This window comes from Cherax quadricarinatus, chromosome 93 (assembly GCF_038502225.1).
Source record: "Cherax quadricarinatus isolate ZL_2023a chromosome 93, ASM3850222v1, whole genome shotgun sequence".
Taxonomy (NCBI): domain Eukaryota; kingdom Metazoa; phylum Arthropoda; class Malacostraca; order Decapoda; family Parastacidae; genus Cherax; species Cherax quadricarinatus.
Window position 1 is genome coordinate 427240 of NC_091384.1, and position 7158 is coordinate 434397.

At 43.3% G+C, this 7158-nt stretch overlaps 1 long non-coding RNA gene across 1 annotated transcript in view; it reads right to left on the minus strand.

Annotated features, from left to right (window-relative positions):
• LOC138855400 (uncharacterized) overlaps nt 1-2414 on the minus strand; it is a 52534-nt gene extending 50120 nt beyond the window's left edge. The window contains exon 1 of the long non-coding RNA XR_011394634.1: nt 2330-2414. This is a non-coding gene — a long non-coding RNA (uncharacterized lncRNA). The remainder of the gene's footprint in view (nt 1-2329) is intronic.
• Between the last annotated feature and the right edge of the window lie 4744 nt (nt 2415-7158).

The following is a 7158-nucleotide window of genomic DNA, read 5'->3' on the forward strand; positions in this document are numbered from 1 at the left end:
CAACATAGCATACATTACCACCAATTAACATAACTTCAGTATTTTAGACTCGACTGAATACTATTAACACCCTTAATCTATCTCTCACAATATAACTGAAATGTACAAGAAGAAAGAGGATAAACGGGACATAAATATGTTGAAAAATATCTGATCACGACTGGACTCGCTAAAATAAATTTAAATTGGAGGAATTTAGACTTACAAAAAGGGCTATAAGAGGTGCTGGCTTAGCAATAGAGTTGTATACTGGCTTAGCAATAGAGTTGTTTACTGGCTTAGCAACAGAGTTGTTTGCTGGCTTAGCAATAGAGTTGTTTACTGGCTTAGCAATTGAGTTGTTTGCTGGCTTAGCAATAGAGTTGTATACTGGCTTAGCAATAGAGTTGTTTGCTGGCTTAGCAACAGAGTTGTTTACTGGCTTAGCAATAGAGTTGTTTATTGGCTTAGCAATAGATTTACTGGCTTAGCAATAGATTTACTGGCTTAGCAATAGAGTTGTTTACTGGCTTAGCAATAGATTTACTTGCTTAGCAATAGAGTTGTTTACTGGCTTAGCAATAGATTTACTGGCCTAGCAATAGAGTTGTTTACTGGCTTAGCAATAGAGTTGTTTACTGGCTTAGCAATAGAGTTGTTTACTGGCCTAGCAATAGAGTTGTTTACTGGCTTAGCAATAGAGTTGTTTACTGGCTTAGCAATACATTTACTGGCTTAGCAATAGAGTTGTTTACTGGCTTAGCAATACATTTACTGGCTTAGCAATAGAGTTGTTTACTGGCTTAGCAATACATTTACTGGCTTAGCAATAGAGTTGTTTACTGGCTTAGCAATACATTTACTGGCTTAGCAATAGAGTTGTTTACTGGCTTAGCAATACATTTACTGGCTTAGCAATAGAGTTGTTTACTGGCTTAGCAATACATTTACTGGCTTAGCAATAGAGTTGTTTACTGGCTTAGCAATACATTTACTGGCTTAGCAATAGAGTTGTTTACTGGCTTAGCAATACAGTGTCTTCCATTGCAGACACTGCAAGGCTCCAGGCAGACATTGCAGACACTGCAAGGCTCCAGGCGGACATCAACCAAATCTTTCAGTGGGCTGCAGAAAACAATATGAAGTTCAACGATGAGAAATTTCAATTACTCAGATATGGTAAACATGAGGAAATTAAATCTTCATCAGAGTACAAAACAAATTCTGGCCACAAAATAGAGCGAAACACCAACGTCAAAGACCTGGGAGTGATCATGTCGGAGGATCTCACCTTCAAGGACCATAACATTGTATCGATCGCATCTGCTAGAAAAATGACAGGATGGATAATGAGAACCTTCAAAACTAGGGAGGCCAAGCCCATGATGACACTCTTCAGGTCACTTGTTCTATCTAGGCTGGAATATTGCTGCACTCTAACAGCACCTTTCAAGGCAGGTGAAATTGCTGACCTAGAAAATGTACAGAGAACTTTCACGGCGCGCATAACGGAGATAAAACACCTCAATTATTGGGAGCGCTTGAGGTTCCTAAACCTGTATTCCCTGGAACGCAGGAGGGAGAGATACATGATTATATACACCTGGAAAATCCTAGAGGGACTAGTACCGAACTTGCACACGAAAATCACCCACTACGAAAGCAAAAGACTTGGCAGACGATGCACCATCCCCCCAATGAAAAGCAGGGGTGTCACTAGCACGTTAAGAGACCATACAATAAGTGTCAGGGGCCCGAGACTGTTCAACTGCCTCCCAGCACACATAAGGGGGATTACCAACAGACCCCTGGCAGTCTTCAAGCTGGCACTGGACAAGCACCTAAAGTCAGTTCCGGATCAGCCGGGCTGTGGCTCGTATGTTGGTTTGCGTGCAGCCAGCAGCAACAGCCTGGTTGATCAGGCTCTGATCCACCAGGAGGCCTGGTCACAGACCGGGCCGCGGGGGCGTTGACCCCCGGAACTCTCTCCAGGTAAACTCCAGGTAATAGAGTTGTTTACTGGCTTAGCAATAGAGTTGTTTACTGGCTTAGCAATACATTTACTGGCTTAGCAATAGAGTTGTTTACTGGCTTAGCAATACATTTACTGGCTTAGCAATAGAGTTGTTTACTGGCTTAGCAATACATTTACTGGCTTAGCAATAGAGTTGTTTACTGGCTTAGCAATAGAGTTGTTTACTGGCTTAGCAATAGATATAAACAAGTGGAACAAACTTCCAGGTAACGTCAGTTAAAGAGAGAATTATGGGTAACTTTAAATATAACTTGTATGGGTGCATGGGAGGGTGTGAGTTAGACCTGTCTACCATGGGCTAGTAGACCTGCCTACCATGGGCCAGTAGACCTGCAGCAGTGGTCTTGAATTCTTGGAAAATTTTCTGGAAATCCACCGGGTGCCTTGTTGGTGGTGTTGGGGGTCGTTAAGGGCCACCAAAACCGAGTCCTTATTGAACCCTTCCTCTCAAGGGTTCGGGAAACATATATTTCTATCAATTCGGGCGAGAATAGAAAGGAAACATAGTTTCCTCTTTATTTCCAGAGGAAACATAGTTTCTTCTGGAAAGAGAAATGGGAGTCAGAAATTTCCAAGCTAGATTAGGTAGACCCTAGGCCTGAAAAATCTGCAGAAACGAGAATTTTCAGCTCAAACGATACCGGACTGAAGGTCCGGTAACGGTTCTCGGTATAGGTGGAGTAAGTAGGTATTTGGATGTTAGTCACCTTGCATCTACTGTTACTGTTCGCCTAGCAGTAAATAGGTACCTGGGTATTAGTCATCTTACACCAGCTGTCACTGTTCACCTAGCAGTAAGTAGGTACTTGCATATTAGTCACCTTACACCAGTTGTCACTGTTCACCTAGCAGTAAGTAGGTACCTGGGTGTTAGTCACCTTACACCTGCTGTTACTGTTCACCTAGCAAGCAAGCAGGTACCTAGGTGTTAGGTGACTGGTGTGGGTGGCATCCTGGAGAACAAGACTGAAGGACAACAATGAAAATAAAACAGACAGTCGTGGATGAAGCACTGATTTTCTTGGCTAACTCTCTGAGGTTAAAAATCCCAATATAATCTTATCTTATCTCATCTTACTTGTAGAAATAAAGATTGTTATTATTATCATCGTGTGGACGGTAGTCTCAGGATCACAGTCACATCATGGGTCGGGGCTGCTCATTATGGGGGTTTTAAGGACTACTGACAGCTCTAATGTTTCAATATTTTAATATATAACTTCGAGACGCCTTATCCGATGAGCTACAAATTTTCATTCCTGGTCAATTTTTATTAGGTAAAGGCTCAAGGAACAATTGACAGGTGTAGGTGCTCTCCTCTCTCTTTTGTATGGTTGATTCCCGAATTTCGTCAGGTACTGACTTTAGGTGTCTGTTCAGCTTCTTTTTGAAGACAACCAGGGGTCTATTGGTAATCCCCCTTATGTATGTTGGGAGGTAATTGAACAGTCTTAGGCCCCGGACACTTATTGTGTTGTCTCTTAGTGTACACGTGACCCCTGCTTTTCATTGTTTGAATGTCCGTACGGCTGGAAAACATTAGGGACGTGTTTCCATAAGATATCTCTTGTCACTGTTCACCCATCAGTATAAAATGGGTACCTGGGTTGTAGTCAACTGGTGTGGGTCGCATCCTGGGACAAAACTAACCTAATTTACCCGAAATGCTCAGCATAACAAGCAGCTTTCTATATAACAGTATGTCATTGATGTCAGTTATGGTCTGTATACCTTGTACATGTACTTGTAGTAATAAAGATATTATATTATCATTATTATTATTATTGGGGGATGTTACATCGCCTGACCGGTCCCTTTAGCACTAGTCCCAAGGACTAGCACTCTAGGACTTATCATGTATCTTTCTCGCCAGCATTCCAGGGAGTACAAATCAGGAAGCTTCAACCGTTCCCAGTAATTTAGGTACTTTAGCGAACTTAAACGTGCCGTGAAAGTTCTCTGAATATTCTCCAGGTCTTCAGTTTCACCTGCCTTTCACGGATCATACAATGATAGAAATATATATAATTGATATTTTTATTTTTTATTAGTAAATTGGAGGTCAGAGGGCAGTGGTGGTGTTAGTGTAGTGGTGGTGTTGGTGTTAGTGTAGTGGTGTTGGTGTTAGTGTAGTGGTGGTGTTAGTGTAGTGGTGGTGTTGGTGTTAGTGTAGTGGTGGTGTTAGTGTAGTGGTGGTGTTGGTGTTAGTGTAGTGGTGGTGTTAGTGTAGTGGTGGTGTTGGTGTTAGTGTAGAGGTGTTGGTGTTAGTGTAGTGGTGGTGTTAGTGTAGTGGTGGTGTTGGTGTTAGTGTAGTGGTGGTGTTGGTGTTAGTGTAGTGGTGTTATTGGTGTTAGTGTAGTGGTATTGTTGGTGTTAGTGTAGTGGTGGTGTTGGTGTTAGTGTAGTGGTGGTGTTGGTGTTAGTGTAGTGGTGGTGTTGTTGTTAGTGTAGTGGTGGTGTTGGTGTTAGTGTAGTGGTGGTGTTGGTGTTAGTGTAGTGGTGGTGTTGGTGTTAGTGTAGTGGTGGTGTTGGTGTTAGTGTAGTGGTGGTGTTGGTGTTAGTGTAGTGGTGGTGTTGGTGTTAGTGTAGTGGTGGTGTTGTTGTTAGTGTAGTGGTGGTGTTGGTGTTAGTGTAGTGGTGGTGTTGGTGTTAGTGTAGTGGTGGTGTTGGTGTTAGTGTAGTGGTGGTGTTGGTGTTAGTGTAGTGGTGGTGTTGGTGTTAGTGTAGTGGTGGTTTTGGTGTTAGTGTAGTGGTGGTGTTGTTGTTAGTGTAGTGATGGTGTTGTTGTTAGTGTAGTGGTGTTGTTAGTGTAGTGGTGGTGTTGGTGTTAGTGTAGTGGTGGTGTTGTTAGTGTAGTGGTGGTGTTGTTAATGTAGTGGTGGTGTTGGTGTTAGTGTAGTGGTGTTGTAAGTGTAGTGGTGGTGTTGGTGTTAGTGTAGTGGTGGTGTTGTTAGTGTAGTGGTGGTGTTGTTAATGTAGTGGTGGTGTTGGTGTTAGTGTAGTGGTGTTGTAAGTGTAGTGGTGGTGTTGGTGTTAGTGTAGTGGTGGTGTTGGTGTTAGTGTAGTGGTGGTGTTGTTAGTGTAGTGGTGGTGTTGTTAATGTAGTGGTGGTGTTGGTGTTAGTGTAGTGGTGTTGTAAGTGTAGTGGTGGTGTTGGTGTTAGTGTAGTGGTGGTGTTGGTGTTAGTGTAGTGGTGGTGTTGTTAGTGTAGTGGTGGTGTTGTTAATGTAGTGGTGGTGTTGGTGTTAGTGTAGTGGTGTTGTTAGTGTAGTGGTGGTGTTGTTAGTGTAGTGCTGGTGTTGTTAGTGTAGTAGTGGTGTTGGTGTTAGTGTAGTGGTGTTGTAAGTGTAGTGGTGGTGTTGGTGTTAGTGTAGTGGTGTTGTAAGTGTAGTGGTGGTGTTGGTGTTAGTGTAGTGGTGGTGTTGGTGTTAGTGTAGTGGTGGTGTTGCTGTTAGTGTAGTGGTGGTGTTGTTAGTGTAGTGGTGGTGTTGTTAATGTAGTGGTGGTGTTGGTGTTAGTGTAGTGGTGTTGTTAGTGTAGTGGTGGTGTTGTTAGTGTAGTGCTGGTGTTGCTAGTGTAGTGGTGGTGTTGGTGTTAGTGTAGTGGTGTTGTTAGTGTAGTGGTGGTGTTGGTGTTAGTGTAGTGGTGGTGTTGTTGTTAGTGTAGTGGTGTTGTTAATGCAGTTGTGGTGTTGTTGTTAGTGGAGTGGTGTTGTTAGTGTAGTGGTGGTGCTGTTGTTAGTGTAGTGGTGATGTTGGTGTTAGTGTAGTGGTGGTGTTAGTGTAGTGGTGGTGTTAGTGTAGTGGTGGTGTTGGTGTTAGTGTAGTGGTGGTGTTAGTGTAGTGGTGGTGTTGGTGTTAGTGTAGTGGTGGTGTTGGTGTTAGTGTAGTGGTGGTGTTAGTGTAGTGGTGGTGTTGGTGTTAGTGTAGTGGTGGTGTTGGTGTTAGTGTAGTGGTGGTATTGGTGTTAGTGTAGTGGTGGTATTGGTGTTAGTGTAGTGGTGGTGTTGGTGTTAGTGTAGTGGTGGTATTGGTGTTAGTGTAGTGGTGGTGTTGGTGTTAGTGTAGAGGTGGTATTGGTGTTAGTGTAGTGGTGGTGTTGGTGTTAGTGTAGTGGTGGTATTGGTGTTAGTGTAGTGGTGGTATTGGTGTTAGTGTAGTGTTGGTGTTAGTGTAGTGGTGGTGTTGTTGTTAGTGTAGTGGTGGTGTTGTTGTTAGTGTAGTGGTGTTGTTAGTGCAGTGGTGGTGTTGGTGTAAGTGTAGTGGTGTTGTTAGTGTAGTGGTGGTGTTGTTGTTAGTGTAGTGGTGGTGTTGGTGTTAGTGTAGTGGTGGTGTTGGTGTTAGTGTAGTGGTGGTGTTGTTGTTAGTGTAGTGGTGGTGTTGGTGTTAGTGTAGTGGTGGTGTTAGCGTAGTGGTGGTGTTGGTGTTAGTGTAGTGGTGGTGTTGTTGTTAGTGTAGTGGTGGTGTTGGTGTTAGTGTAGTGGTGGTGTTAGTGTAGTGGAGGTGTTGGTGTTAGTGTAGTGGTGGTGTTGGTGTTAGTGTAGTGGTGGTGTTGGTGTTAGTGTAGTAGTGTTGTTGTTGTTAGTGTAGTGGTGGTGTTGGTGTTAGTGTAATGGTGTTGTTAGTGTAGTGGTGGTGTTGGTGTTAGTGTAGTGGTTATGTTGGTGTTAGTGTAGTGGTGGTGTTGTTGTTAGTGTAGTGGTGTTGTTAGTGTAGTGGTGTTGTTAGTGTAGTGGTGGTGTTGTTGTTAGTGTAGTGGTGTTGTTAGTGTAGTGGTGGTGTTGGTGTTAGTGTAGTGGTGTTGTTAGTGTAGTGGTGGTGTTGTTGTTAGTGTAGTGGTGTTGTTAGTGTAGTGGTGGTGTTGGTGTTAGTGTAGTGGTGTTGTTAGTGTAGTGGTGGTGTTGGTGTTAGTGTAGTGGTGTTGTTAGTGTAGTGGTGGTGTTGGTGTTAGTGTAGTGGTGGTGTTGGTGTTAGTGTAGTGGTGTTGTTAGTGTAGTGGTGTTGGTGTTAGTGTAGTGGTGTTGTTAGTGTAGTGGTGGTGTTGGTGTTAGTTTAATGGTGGTGTTGTTGTTAGTGTAGTGGTGTTGTTAGTGTAGTGGTGGTGTTGGTGTTAGTGTAGTGGTGGTGTTGGTGTTAGTGTAGTGG